General features: G+C 43.4%; 1 long non-coding RNA gene across 1 annotated transcript in view; it reads left to right on the top strand.

Moving 5' to 3' along the window:
• Positions 1–15,110, top strand: part of LOC124788260 — a 31,031-nt gene extending 15,921 nt beyond the window's left edge. The window contains exon 3 of the long non-coding RNA XR_007016077.1: positions 14,900–15,110. This is a non-coding gene — a long non-coding RNA (uncharacterized LOC124788260). The remainder of the gene's footprint in view (positions 1–14,899) is intronic.
• Positions 15,111–16,014: the final 904 nt, after the last annotated feature.

Below are 16,014 nucleotides of genomic sequence, written 5' to 3'. Positions count from 1 at the left end.
CCGTAGGGGACCGCACCGCCACTTCCCAGCAAATTAGGGACACTGTTGCTCCTGGGGTATCGGCGAGGACCATTCGCAACCGTCTCCATGAAGCTGGGCTACGGTCCCGCACACCGTTAGGCCGTCTTCCGCTCACGCCCCAACATCGTGCAGCCCGCCTCCAGTGGTGTCGCGACAGGCGTGAATGGAGGGACGAATGGAGACGTGTCGTCTTCAGCGATGAGAGTCGCTTCTGCCTTGGTGCCAATGATGGTCGTATGCGTGTTTGGCGCCGTGCACGTGAGCGCCACAATCAGGACTGCATACGACCGAGGCACACAGGGCCAACACCCGGCATCATGGTGTGGGGAACGATCTCCTACACTGGCCGTACACCACTGGTGATCGTCGAGGGGACACTGAATAGTGCACGGTACATCCAAACCGTCATCGAACCCATCGTTCTACCATTCCTAGACCGGCAAGGGAACTTGCTGTTCCAACAGGACAATGCACGTCCGCATGTATCCCGTGCCACCCAACGTGCTCTAGAAGGTGTAAGTCAACTACCCTGGCCAGCAAGATCTCCGGATCTGTCCCCCATTGAGCATGTTTGGGACTGGATGAAGCGTCGTCTCACGCGGTCTGCACGTCCAGCACGAACGCTGGTCCAACTGAGGTGCCAGGTGGAAATGGCATGGCAAGCCGTTCCACAGGACTACATCCAGCATCTCTACGATCGTCTCCATGGGAGAATAGCAGCCTGCATTGCTGTGAAAGGTGGATATACACTGTACTAGTGCCGACATTGTGCATGCTCTGTTGCCTGTGTCCATGTGCCTGTGGTTCTGTCAGTGTGATCATGTGATGTATCTGACCCCAGGAATGTGTCAATAAAGTTTCCCCTTCCTGGGACAATGAATTCACGGTGTTCTTATTTCAATTTCCAGGAGTGTATGTATCACCACAAGTGGTTCATCAGGACTGAATAATTCCATGTACTCTACAGGCAATGTAGCCATTGTTTCCCCATCCATCTTTTGGCAAAGGTGCCATTGGTGTCCATACCGTGATGTCACCAGCAAATTTCCGCAGCAGAGGCCAACACACACATCCCTCCCTCCCACTCACTAACTACTGTACATTATACAGTTCATTGTTATCCACCAATGGCTCCACAATGAACAATGCATGGGCTAGCAACGTGGCCCCTGACTTTTACCCAGATTGTTTTCCCATACTTTCCAAAATCCTATTCTTGAGAAATGGTGTTACGGCCTTTAATGTTGGCTCGTGTACGAGGGTGAGTTAAATGAAAACCTTAAATTTTTTGTTTTTTCAATATTATTTATTGTGCCAAAGTGGTACAACGCTGTATCACTTTTCAACATAATCTCCCCCACGCTCAATGCAAGTCCTCCAGTGCTTGCAAAGTGCATAAATTCCGTTAGAAAAAAATTCTTTTGGTAGTCCGCGCAACCACCCCTTCACCACGTGGCATAACTCTTCATCAGAACGGAACTTTTTTGGTTAAGTTCATTTTTACTCGTTCACCGTTCATTTGCACTAGGTATATTGTTCGTATGAAAAATTGAAAATTAGCAGCATAGGTACTGAATACGGAAGGCGCCAAGAGGGGGCACTTACCTCCCCCCTGGAGTACAGAGTTTTTATTCATAACAGAATTCTCACACACTTGTAATTTTTGTGATTCTGCAAAACATCTCATTTAGCTAACTGTAGTGTTATGTGGCTGATTGCTGTGAAATAACATAAGGTGGTGCATGAAAAACCAGCCCCAAGTACAGACTGCTCACCAATTACGCACGATTTGTTGACTGCTACAAGCAGAATAGATAAACATGTAATAATCAGGCAGTGAAGAAATAACAAATAAGGTAATGCAAACAACTACTTCCAAACAATAGATGATGATTGGTGGGTGACAATGAGCAGTCTAGTACTTGGGGCTGATTTTTTTGTGTGCCACCCTGTACCACTGAAATAATGTTGTAGAAGTTATCATACTCTCTTTACAAAACGTGACACCACACTCTCGATTATGGAGTGCGGCCTTCATTTGGTTGTTAGTCGGTCTGCCTTCCATAACAATGAACATGCTCTTTTACCTTGGATCAAAAAAAGACGGAAAATGGCCACTCGTGTGTGCTGTGCTGAATTCCTTTGCATGTCTAATAACAAAATAGTCTTGCCTTTTTACAAGTATTTCTTCTGCTGTTTATCGAAATAGTGAAGTAAGCTGATATGCTGTTTTGTTGCCTGAAAAGATGTATGTATTGCATACCACATAATTTGTATGTAATTTGCATATTTATTAAATACATTTTAATTACTGGTCATGGACAATGAATATAATACAAAAGAACCAGAAGTTCAGAGTTCAAAAAAGGTTTGAAACAGATCTAGAATGGGAGTGCACAGCAAATGAAATGAACAACAACTCAAAACTGAACTATGAGCAGTCAGCAGTGGAACTGCGACGAGTGGCCCCGCGAAGGACGACCAGTCTGCCCGACCGAGACTGAGACAGACGGAAATGCGACCGAGGCTGGAACGAGACTGGCTAATGTGCCGTTGTGGGAATGAGACCAACCGTTTCCCGTTCCCGGGAACTATAAGTAGAAAGCCGCGACCGAAGTGAACTATGAAAGACCGTTCCTTAGAATTCATTCCTCACTCATACCGTTCATCTTGATTAAGCGTTCCTTAGGACCCATTAGTTCGTGAACAACCCATCTCTATTCCACATCCATTTAATGCATGGTCTATCACATGCAGACATTTAGTGTTACTGACATTCTTTTTCTCAGTGTCCTAGTTGACCACAGTTAGCAGACTGTGGTGCCCACCAATCACAGTCTACATGACCCAGGTAAAATGTTGCTTCTGTGTGAAAACATTATTTTGTTTCCCTGGCCACAAACATGTTTATATTTATGTCAGAGTTACTTTGTATTTCACTGCCCCATACGAAGTATCTGGAAAACCTATCCACACTTTCTGTAACATCTCTGATGGTAATCTGCACAGAATCACTTCCAGTGTGTGCTGCTTTGTTTCTTGAATCACTAATCAGTCCTTTTGTGCACTCCCTGATGGGATGTGTGTTTCCTTGTTCATTTTGCTAATGTAGTCTGCAATTTCTTCATGCCTCTCCCCATGCTTCATCGAGATTTCCTTATGCAACTCTTCATTGTTGTTTGTGGTAACTTTTGACTGGTAGTGCTCACACGAATCTTTGAAAGTTGCCACTTATTGAACACCTGCATATCAACTGTCAATGTTACTCATTCAGTACTTTGCAGTTGGTACTCCGGCCACTTATCCAAGATCAGCGCAGTTCTCAAATCGTCCACAAAAACTTTGACTTCTGCCTCCATGTTTCCCCCAGATTGTATTACTAAAGAAGAAGTTGTAAAGTCCGTTATTTGGGAATAATCACTGGGTGTTGAAAGGGCTTCCATCTTATTGGCTATCTTTAACTTACTTAGTTTCTCATTGAAATTCTACTTATCTGCAAGTAGCTGTGCAACCATATTTAAGAGATGTTGCACTGCCTCTTGTGTGGTAACAGTCATATCCATCGTCATCTTATAACTCGTGGATACTAAGAACAAAGAGGGAAAAGTCTTGAACAGACAGCCTGTACATGCTAGCAACATTTGCCCAACTGAAGTCTTTAAGTGAGAGGTTGTAGATATGGCTCTCAGATGCCACTTGTGACACCAGCTATTAAGGGTCTTATGGACCGTCTTATGTTAGGACATCCAGCCAAGCCTAGGCGTAGTGAACTGCATGGGGTTTTCAAGTCAGTAGATCCTGGCTGCAATTCCGAGTTTCATTCTGTCTTTGATTGTGGCAGAAACTTCAATGATACTGTATTGTCCACAGTTAAGTTCAACAGGTTAGGATCCCAGATTCGATGGACAGGGTCCAGTAAATAGCCAAGACCATGACAACTTGAATAAATTTATTCCAGCTATATTTCAACCCTCTGAAACAAGGATTCAGTTAATATGTCCCTACCTATCTCAGTAACTTAATACAAAACAGTTGTACAAAGCATACTTAATGTGTCTTGGAAAAATTTGTGTTATTCACTCTCTCATAATCACTCCTTTTAGGATCTTCAATGTGCCCTACACCTCACTCGATTGTTTTTCTCTGTAAATGACTGATAACAAATTTTACTGTAGCTTTATATTGTCAAGGGATGGGCAGTACGTTGGGTAATGTTCTGACAAATTTTATCTGCTGGACCTTTACCGTTTGACTTATTCCTCAAGATGATAAACAAAAAAGTTATAACTTTTAGTCAAAAACTACTACTAGCAATCTCTTGCATTTCAAGTAAGAAATCCATAAGCCTTTCCTACATGGGTGGATGAGTCCTTGTCGTCTGATATGCTTTCTAGCACATTGTAAATAATGTTGATTTACTTCACTTTTAGGACACTAATTATTTTACGCTGTGCCTCAACTGGCAGTTTGAGATTCAAGCTCATTCCTACTGATTTCTGTTTTGCCTTTTTGAATTGAAATGCATTTGTCTTGTATCTTAATCAAGTTGGGCTCCACTTCAACAGATTCAATAAATTCTTTCCATTGTTTTAAAGTATTATCAGAATCATTTTGAGAAGTTGGTTTCTTAGTTATTTAGATCATCAGTTAAGATGATGCCTTCATTTCCTGTTTGACAAGATGAGGTTTTATTTTCTTTTTTAACTCCTTCCTTAGCACTCTATCCTTTTTAAATTCATGTTTTATTCTTTGGACATTCATTATATTTAGCCTTAATTTTGAATATAGTTTTAAGTACTTTCATGTACTGCACCAAAATTATGATTAGTTCTAACATTATTAGGGTCTTTTTCCCTTATTCTGCCCCAAATTCTTGGAATCTCTAAATACATTGTCCTGGTTAAATTTTGCGTAGTCCTCCTCCTGATACCATCCCTTGACATTCACCAAAGGTCAGCTACACACTTCTGTTCACATTAAACCTACAAACAAACAACAATACTTACGTTTTGACAGTTGCCATCCTTTCCATGTCAGACGTTCCCTCCCATACAGTACTGGCATTCGAGACAGACGTATTTGTTCAGATGCAGATGCTTTACTGCAGTACACCACCATCCTCACCTCAGCCTTCACTGTATGTAGTTACCCCACCAGCCTAGTTCAAAAACAGCTTTCCTGGGCCATCATATCCAATCATTGTACTTTTGATCCCTCCAGAAAACAACTTAGGTGGACATCTTTCTGCCACACTTGATTGTCCTGGTCGTGGATTTATTTATCAGCTACTTTGAAAAGGCTGTGACTTCCTAAAATCATGTGCTGAAATGAGGTCCATTCTGTCTGATATTTTGTTCACCACACACAGAATTGCTGTTCGTCACCCTCCCAATCTCCACAATGTCCTTGTGAGACCCTATGCTCATTCTGTACCCATTTCCCTAGTCTATGGCTCCTACTCCTGTGACTGTCCCCACTGTTACATTTGCCTTATGCGTCCTCCTATCACTACCTATACAAGCCGTGTAACTGGCAAGACATGTACTATCAAAGGGAGAGCCACATGTGAAACAACACATGTCCTACACCAACTGTTCCATAAATGTGGCTACGAAGGCTTTCCCGGCGTAATAATTGATAAGATTCTTCTCAGGTATGCAGCCGGATCATAACGTCTTCATGACACAATATTTCCGCGGTCCATCTGGCCGCCATCTTCAGGTGAGAGTGCTGGTGCACGAACTCGCCGGAACTGACTTCCTAGCGCAAGCTGCGGCCCCTATATAGGCCAGCAGAAGACCCACAACGCGTGCGAGAGAAGGTGCCGTAACTGCCCTCTAGCGCAGTAAACATACCGCGCCGCCAGTGGTGGAAATAGGCGAAATCGAGATATCACTGTCAAAAATTAAAATTTTTTTTTTTTAAATTTTTGACAGCGATATCTCGATTTCGCCTATTTCCACCACTGGCGGCGCGGTATGTTTACTGCGCTAGAGGGCAGTTACGGCACCTTCTCTCGCACGCGTTGTGGGTCTTCTGCTGGCCTATATAGGGGCCGCAGCTTGCGCTAGGAAGTCAGTTCCGGCGAGTTCGTGCACCAGCACTCTCACCTGAAGATAGCGGCCAGATGGACCGCGGAAATATTGTGTCATGAAGACGTTATGATCCAGCTGCATACCCGAGAAGAATATTATCAATTATTACGCCGGGAAAGCCTTCGTAGCCACATCAGAAGCCTCTACGGGGAGGAGATGGTGGAATGTGTGAAGAAGTTGATAAACTTCGTAAGAAGAAAGGCAAGTTGCTGAGTGCCCTCGCCTTTTTGCTGAGACGCCGCGATGGAAGAGTAATACCTAAGTTTGCTAGATTTGTTCATTTTATTGATACGAAAACGGCCAACAACATCAAGAAGCGTGCCAGTTTCGCCTTAGTCAAGGAGCGCATTCGCTTCACTCGAAGACAACTGGATCTCATATCCAAGGATTTACTTTTCTTGCACTTGGAGTTATCGTCGCTGCTGTCGGATGCATCCTGGGAATGGGTGGATAGTTCTTCTTGGGAACTATCAGATTGGACGCATAGGAGTGCCGTCATGAAACAGTCTTCGAAGTTTCAACGGCTTTCTTCTCAACCCACGACATCTGATGACGACACCCGTCGACGGACAGTGATTAACCTCACGAGTAAAGAACTGGACGACGCCACGCTGTCAGTGTTGGAGAAAGGCCTGAATTTTGCCCCTACACCGAGGAATGTGTCTATCACCGAAATCATCTGCGCAGTCGAACAAGCAGTGTCCAGCTTTTCGGAGGACCAAGCTGAAGAGATTAGGCAAGAGGTCTCACATACATTGCGGCGGGCGCCGCCTCCACGGAGTAACATCTCCTCTCTCGAAAGGGCAGCCGTCCGGTCCATTAGAGAAGACGAAGATCTGATAGTTCTACCAGCAACGGTTCTTCTGTCACGTGATGACTATCTGGGAAAGATGGCTCTCTTACTTGAAGACTCAGCATACAGAACATTGCAGGACGACCCAACTGAACGGATAAAACGGAAGACGCTTTCACTGCTGAAGAAGAGTTCTTTACCTGACGACGTTCTTAAAAAACTTCGTCCTGGTGCTGCCGTGCCACCGAGATTATACGGTCTACCCAAGATTCATAAGAAAGGGGTCCCGCTTCGTCCGATCGTGAGTAATTTGGGTGCTCCTACCTACAATCTAGTCAAGTATTTAGCATCTGTTCTTGGCCCTCACGTCGGTAAATGCGAACATCACATTTCCAATTCTATGGTGTTTATTCAGAGATTGAAGTCCTTGTCTCTTAGCCCCTCGGATTTACTTGTGAGCTTTGATGTCGTGTCGCTTTTTACCCGGGTTCCTCTGGAAGAATCCTTGCAATTAATTGGTGAGAAACTGGATGAGGAAACAACCAGGCTTTGTCGCCACGTGCTGACGTCGACGTACTTTTTATTTAATGACAACTATTTTGAACAGACTGACGGACTGGCTATGGGGAGCCCATTGTCCCCAATAGTCGCCAATCTTTTTATGGAAGATTTTGAGGACATGGCGCTGAAGACGGCGTCCTTAAAACCAACTTGTTTTTGGAGGTACGTTGACGATACGTTTATGGTGTGGCCTCATGGGAGAGAAGCTCTTGACTGCCTCCTAGATCATTTTAATTCCCTGCATCCTAGCATCAAGTTTACCATGGAGGTGGAAAGTGATGGGAAGCTTCCGTTTCTGGATGTTCTGGTGTACAGAAAGGATGATGGGACACTGGGACACAGTGTTTATCGAAAGCCTACGCACACGGACCGTTACCTGCATGCTTCTAGCTGTCATCCATCGTTCCAGCGTACGGGGGTCCTGCGGACGTTGGCGAGAAGAGCTTATGCCATTTCAGATGGAGAAAGCTTGACACAAGAATTGGACCATCTTAAGGTTGTGTTCAAGTAGAATGGCTATACACATAAACAGATCCGTCGTGCTTTCCAGTATGGACCTTCGCCTGAACCACCAGAAGATACCTGCAAATCGGTGGCCTTTCTGCCTTTTGCTGGGAGCATTTCCTCGAAGATAGGAAGAATTCTGAAAAGATACCATATCAAAAGTATTTTTCGTCCGCCAGCCGAGATTAGAGCGCTCCTTGGCTCTGTAAAGGATGACTTGGGTTTGAGGAAGCCCGGTGTGTACAAGATCCCTTGCCACTGTGGGAAGGCTTATATTGGGCAGACAATCCGGACCATTCAGGACCGATGTGTTGAGCATCAGCGGCACACACGGCTGCTTCAACCTGAGAAGTCTGCAGTGGCGGAGCACTGTCTCACCGAAGGACACAGAATGCTCTATGACAAGACACAAATGGTTGCCCCTGCATCTCGCTATTGGGACTGTGTTTTAAAAGAATCCATAGAGATTCGTTTATCTGACAATCTTCTTAATAGAGACAAGGGCTATCTTTTAAGTAAGACTTGGGACCCGCTGTTATCTGACATCAAAAAACAACGGTCTGTGTTTCGATCGTCGGAATAAAATTTTTTTTTTTAATTTTTGACAGCGATATCTCGATTTTGCCTATTTCCACCACTGGCGGCGCGGTATGTTCACTGCGCTAGAGGGCAGTTACGGCACATTCTCTCACACGCGTTGTGGGTCTTCTGCTGGCCTATATAGGGGCCGCAGCTTGCGCTAGGAAGTCAGTTCCGGCGAGTTCGTGCACCAGCACTCTCACCTGAAGATGGCGGCCAGATGGACCGCGGAAATATTGTGTCATGAAGACGTTATAATCCGGCTGCATACCCGAGAAGAATATTATGTTCCATAAATGCCGTTCGGCCTTTTAAATCAGCATGACTATGACCAAGTTATCAGTTAGGATGAGTAGGCATAGGCACAGGGTGTATACTAGCAACACACAATATCCTACTGCAGAGCTTGCTCTACAATGTGACAGTCATGACCTCAGTGCCTGTTTCACCACATGTGGCAGAAACTGGTGTTACAATGTGCCCTTGTTCCCTCCATCCACCTGGTCTCAATTTATATTAATTTCTAGTCTCACTATTTCTTCACAGTAACTATCCTGTCTTCCCTCCCTTTTACTTTTCTATTTCTTTCATTTTCTGACCTGTCTGTTCCCTCCTCCGCACCATCTCTATCATGTTCAGTGCACTTAGCTTTCTGCTTTTATTAACTCATGCATGATGTTTTGTCAGTAATCTCTGTCTTGTGTATTACCCTGTCTTCCACCTTTAAGCCCTCAGCTTGTCAAATCTCATCCAGTGCAGTCCCCAGTTCCTTCTCATCCCATCCAGTAAGTCTCCCCTGACCTGTAGTTCTCGGTGACCCTCCCCATTTCTTAAACCTCTTCAGTCCTTTTCCTTGACTCCTCTTCCTTCCCCTTCAACCCTTCTGCCAGGAGGAGGAGCCACTGACTCTGAAAGCTTGCAAATTTTAAATACTTTTATATGTATGTACTCCTGCCACTGCTTGATGAATCGCACACATGGGCTCACAACTATCTGATGATTTCGAGCTTGGCTACAACAGGGCCCCAGCCTTCACAGGACTTTCTCCCTCTCTGTGTTGCATGTCTGTCTGCCTGCAATTCTTTTTCCTCACCCTTGCAGAACATGTTTGGAATATTTATGGGAGTGTATTCTGAAGTTTTAGTAGCTTGACATGAGAACAGTCCCTCCACTGCCTTTCCCCCCCCCCCCCCCCCCCTCCATCTCCTATTCTTCTTCTGCTTTGGCGTTTGAGATACCTCCTGGTTTCTTCTTCCTCTCTGTGTGCACTTGAATGCCGGCCCTTGTATCTGACATGTAACAGGTGACTGGGTAACTCATAATTCCCAGCCCAGGTTGTGATACAGCACAGGCCCAGGGAGGGGTGATTGCCTGAGCTGTTACATTCCCAAATTGCCAATTGATCCCTCTGTCAGGAGTTTGGGAGATGTGACCTGAGGTGTAAACAATCAATGAGGTAAGGGATGCCCCCTCTCAGAGGGGGCTTCCAGTTAGAAGCAGCATGCCATTGGAGATTCTGGCAATCATGGGGGATTTTTTTCACCATCAGCCAATCACCATCTCAGTCTAGGTCTGCTAAGCATAAACGGAATGAGGATAAAGGTTCAAAGAGTCTCCCAGCTGCACATTGGTTCCTCATGGTATCACATACCGAAGGAGGTCAGTCCTTTGCTACGGTTAGTCCATTTATTATTCAGAAAGGTGTATGATGTTCACGAGGGTGATTGCCTTCCTCCTCCTCCTCCTCCTCCTCCTCCTCCCCCTCACCCCCTCCCACCCCTGCTGTATCAATTGCAGTGGCAACCATGCAGCCTCATCCCTGAGTATGTCCCCTGTATCTCAATGAGCGGGCTGTCCATGAGGTCTGGGTGAAGGAAAAAGAGCCTTACCCTGTCGCTTGCATGTTGTTGGCTAGTCAAAAGCCCTGTGTTGTACCATCTGGCACTTGCAGTACCATTCTTGCTATACCTCACTCCACAAAGGACACGGTCACACAGACTTGCGACCTTGAATTCAGCACCATGGTTCTAAAATCAGCCAGTGTCATGGTAGCATCCATGTCTCCTTCTCCAGCTGTGCAACTAGCCACCAAATCTTTGCCTCTGTCAGCAAAATCACTTGCTACAAACCGGCAGGCTGGAAAAGACAAAAGGAATACTCCCGCAAAGACTTCGTATGTCCCTCCAGCCAACAAACATCTGAGTCTTCATCTGCCAACCGCAGACCCTCCAAGAAATCAAACAAAGGCAAACATCTAACTCAGGGATCCTCTCAAACGATGTCACCGCGTGATATCCAACTGACCTCCATTTCGGTGGTGCACTGCCAACTGTTTTTCTGCCCTGGAATCTGCAGGCCAACCCAGTGAAAATGCCAAAACCTCTGTAGATCTCATGGAACAAGATTTTCCAGCCTGTGTGTGCTGTAGCAGTGAGTCTTCAGAGGTTGGCACTCAGCAGCCACTAAGGTGGCAACCCTTTATTTTTTTCAATCCTCCCCATTCCCTGTCATGACTCTGCTCCTCTAGAACGTGTGCGGTATTAGATACAACAAGGAGGAATTATGGCTGCTCATGGAATTGCAGCATCCACTTGTTTTATGCCTCCAGGTAACAAAATTGCATTCTTGCGACTGCTTTGACCTCTTGCATTTCTTGCCGGTCTGCTTTGACTTTTCCCCTGAGGATGGCATTCCATCTTATGGGGGAATCATGCTGCTCGTCTGGGATAACGTTCCTAGTCAAACCATCTTACTGAACATCCAGGTGCAAGCTGTTGCAGTCCGTATTTTCCTTCCTCGCTTCACCTTTTCTCTCTGTACCATCTACATCCTGCCATCATTCAGTGTCACCAGGTCCAACTTCCTCCTGCTTATTGGTCAACTCTCTCGCCCCTTTCTGCTGCTTAGTGACTTTAATGCACACCAACCGCTTTGGGGCTCTTCTGGAACCTTTGCTGACCTTCTCAATAAGCTCAACCTTATCTGCCTTAACACTGGAGCACCTACGTTCCTTTCAAACACCTAATCCCATTTGTTCTTTTCAGACTCCACATACACCTATTCCGTTTGGACCTCTAGTTCTGCACTGCCCAACTTCCTTGTTATCTCGCGTGGTCCATTCTATCTGACATGTACTTGAGCAACTATTTCCCATGTGCCATTCGTTTGCTGACTGCTACCCCAAGGATGTGCAAACTCTATTGGCACCTTTCTAAAGCCGATGGGAGGCTTTTCTCCTCCTGATGACCTTCAATGAACATTGTTTCCCAAGTTGTGATGACCAGATAAGAATACCTTAAAAACGTTATCCTTACCACCAAAGAAAGTTCCCTTCCTTGCACTTCATCTTTACTGGTTCCTTGTGAACAGTATTTGTTTTAAACAACAGTTGCATGTGCAGTGTTGTCGCATTCTTTGGCATGGCAAGAAAGCTAGCAGGGTTTCATTTTCTAGTTCATCAAGTTACACTTCCTCTTCCGTCTTGTGGGCCAACCTCCAACAGCTCTCTGGGATGGAGGTCCATTCCCCAATTTTCAGCATGACAGTAGCAGATGATGTCATTGTGGACCTCATTGTGCAGAGATTTCAAGTTCCGCCCACTATCACTCTTCCTTCCTCCATTGGAAATGACTGGAGGAGGCTCAGGTGATACCTTTCTCCTCTCATAATCATGAACACTAAACTACAATGCCACCTTTACTATGAGCGAGCTAGATCATGCTTTCACTTGTTTCTGATATGCCTTCCCAGGGCTAGTTGATATTGACATTCAGATGTTGCAGCACCTATCTCTTGCGGGAAAGCACTTTCTCTTTCATGCTTATAATCGCATTTGGGCAGATTGCACGTTTCCCAGATACTGGTGTGAAGCCACTGTCATACTCATACCTAAGCCCGGCAAGGACAGACACCTTCCTTCTACTACAGCCCAATTTCTGTCACCAGCTGTGACAGCGACTTCAGGCATGTCTCTTATCATCTTTACTCATGGAGCATCAACAGTGACTTTTGTTTTTCCACCGACAAAACCATTTGTATGAATTTTTGGAGGCACAAGTGGTTTCTTCCACTGCTGTCTTTACATCTTAGGCCTGTTGCTCTTCTGTTCATTGAAAATCCGAAATTTCTGGGGCTTGTGCTTAATAGGAAACTTATGAATACTTAAGGAACGCTTGCCCGGGTTTGATTCCCGGCTGGGTTGGAGATTTTCTCTGCTCAGGGACTGGGTGTTTGTGTTGTCTTCATCATCATCATTTCATCCTCATAGATGCGCAAGTTGCCAAAGTGGTGTTGCCTCAAAAGACTTGCACCAGCCGATCTGGTCTACCGGCCGGGAGATCCTCACCAAATGACATATTATTTTCACTGCCTTGATAGTTTACAATTTATTGTTTTTACCTTGACCAGACATATCTCAGCATTACTACACACACAAATAAGTGAGGCTTTTATTACTTAGTTCCACTTAGTACTTGGTTAGTACAGATATATTTTAATGGACTTGGTTGTCATCAATTTTTGTTCAGCCAAGCAATTATTAAAATTTATCTCGTTACTGTCATCTTTGGTACTCAGTTTTCACAAGTGAAAATATTTTCTGAAAGTGATCTTGTTGCTGTATACATTGTTTCTAATGGTTCAGTTATGGTGACAGATGATTTCACTGACTACAAAAGCAGTAGTACATTATTTTGTAGCTGCATGGTATTTCTAATGGAATGCAAAACTCTTACCAGTAATGACACACTTAAAGACAAAAGTAAGTTTCACATGATGTATCATTGCAAAATAACACAGCTCAATGAAACTTGGACCATACATAGAAAGAACTGATACAGTACAGTACAGTACATAAGGTAACTGAAGGAAATATACAATGAGACAAATATAAATGACAATTTTATTCAATGACAGTAATAACACTGAAGTCACTGTGATTTACGGTAGTCCCCTGCATATTACAAAAGGTGGATCATGGTACTTAATAGGGTGTGTGATCACCATTGACAGCAATGCATGCTCTGGAATGAGCTCCCATGCTTGCCACAAGGTTAATAAGCAGTTGTTGTGGTCTGACATTCCATCCCCCCAACAGAGTGACTGACAGCTGCTGTATGGTCATTGGTGCATGTGGACATGCTGCAATACATTTCTCCAATGCATCCCACATGTGCTCAGTGGGACTTATATTGGGGGAATAGGCAGGCCAGTCTATTTGTTGATCTCATTCCAGGAGCTCCGCCACTTGCAGTGTTTGATGCGGTCACACATTGTTATCCAAAGAAATGGAGTTGGGGTTGAACGCACCATGAAAGAATGTGCAAGGGAAAGGAGTAAAGTGTCACAATAATGTTAATGGATGAATGTAATGTGTTCCAAGATTTGGAAGTCAGTACCACGTAACATTATGTCTCCCCTTACCATAACACCTGTACCACCAAAACAGTCATGTTCAACAGTAATGTATGTATCCTCTTATGGTGAGTGATGGGAACAAATAATGCACCCAAGAACATTGTCAAACATGGGAGAAGGGCAATGTTTGAATGGGAGAGAATGTCCAAAGACAAACTGTCTGCACCAGCAACATCCAAAATCCAATTGTTGACATAGGTATAGAACTTAAGAACAGGGACTTGCATTAATTAACCATTCACATCCTTTGGGTCCTAACTTCCAACATCATATAGAAATTGTCTTCTTTTAATATCTAACTGTTAGTACTCTGCAATTTGAATGTCTCAGCTCAGTGTTATCTCCACTACATTTCTGAATCTTTGCAAGACTTTCCACTTCTCTAATATCTCCATGTTGTATTCCTTATCGCTTCCCATCATTTATATTTTCACGAGGAAGAAACTATTTACTAGGTCGAAAATCATTAGATTTTAAAATGATAATCATCAGAGTATCAGTCTGCAATTGAGTCTGACTAAAAATTTTGCATCCAAGTGATGAGAATATTATCAGTGTATTGCAGTCAAATAACACACAGAGTGTATTTAGACTCCAAGAAAATAGTCTAAAAGTGAAACTTGAAAATGGTGGTACAAGAGAGACTTATTCTGGTCCATATTGCTAATATTTTTATATTTTTTATCCCAAACTTTTGATGTACTTGATTAGTTGTGGCAGTGATGACAATTATATTGAGCAGTACGAAACATAAACCTTAATGTTAACAACTGATAGTTTATTGAACATTACATTTGCAAAGATACAATGTTGACAACAGTTTCATTTTGTTACTTAACAAATGATTTATGTAATCATTGTCCTTTTCAAATATAAATTGAATATTTTATTTGTTTTAACCCGTGTAAAAAAATTGCCATTTTTGTTGCAGATGAGCGAATTGCAGCGGAAGTAGTAAAGAGCAGGGAGGTGCAGATTCTCCGACCTTCAGTGAGGATGCCTACATAATTCCACAAATAATAGTTACTTGCCATGGTGGTATTATTGTTAATGTTAGAAAATTTTCCAGTGAAAATTACTGTGTTGCTGTCATTTTAAACTGCTGTATAAGACAATAAAATAAATGGCAGTAAGAAATTAAACTATCAGTTTCTGTTCATTTTATATGTAATATATCATTAAAGTTGTTTCAATTTGTTCAGTGGTCATGGGTGTTAGTTGTAATTGCATGAATGAATATGTGTGTGTGTGTGTGTGTGTGTGTGTGTGTGTGTACTTTAGAAGAAGGCCTTTGCATTTAGCAATCTTTCCAGTATGCCTGTCTGCAACTCAATATCTCCTCTGTTTGGTGAGTAGTGATCTGTCTTTTCATAATATTGTTATTGTACGCACCATATATAAATATGAGAATAGGGTTCTGCCTTGAGTAAGCACAATTTTTTTAAACACAAACAAATGTTTCAGTGAAGATTCACCATCACTGGGTGTATTTTATTTTCTGCCTAAAAAATAGTAAAAGCTTTGCATGATAATTTATACAGTTTTGAGATAATAGTATTTACATTCATAACATTACTAACAAAATATGTGACTTAATATTACATACTTATGTTTGTGTAGCTTCACATGTCTGCAGTACAGCTCGTATTTTTCTAGAGTTTGTCATCTGCAAAAAAATCAATGTTCTTCAGTAGCATATTTGACATAGTTACCAAAATGTTAGATCTGAGAGGAAACTATCGTTTCATATGTGTGAGAGTTGATCAGATGTGAGAATGGTTGTGGTTGTCTAAAGGTGATGGAGGACTTAGCCCACTAGCTTAGTATACATTTAAATGTCTTTTTATGCTGTTCAGTGCCTCTTCTACGTGGTGAGTTGCTACCTGTCCTAATGCATGTTGTTAGTGTGTGATATTAAGGTGTATACACTGCCCGACAAAAAACGAAGCACCCAGAAGGGATGTCAATGTCACTTCACATGCGTAACACACCAGTGCCAGGTTAAGTCAGCTCATGGCCTGTAGCAAAGGCTTGGTTTGCGTTAGG

Source organism: Schistocerca piceifrons, chromosome 3 (assembly GCF_021461385.2).
Source record: "Schistocerca piceifrons isolate TAMUIC-IGC-003096 chromosome 3, iqSchPice1.1, whole genome shotgun sequence".
Classification (NCBI taxonomy): Eukaryota; Metazoa; Arthropoda; class Insecta; order Orthoptera; family Acrididae; genus Schistocerca; species Schistocerca piceifrons.
The sequence above is the reverse complement of the archived record's forward strand: the minus strand, read 5'-3'. Positions and strand labels throughout refer to the sequence as shown.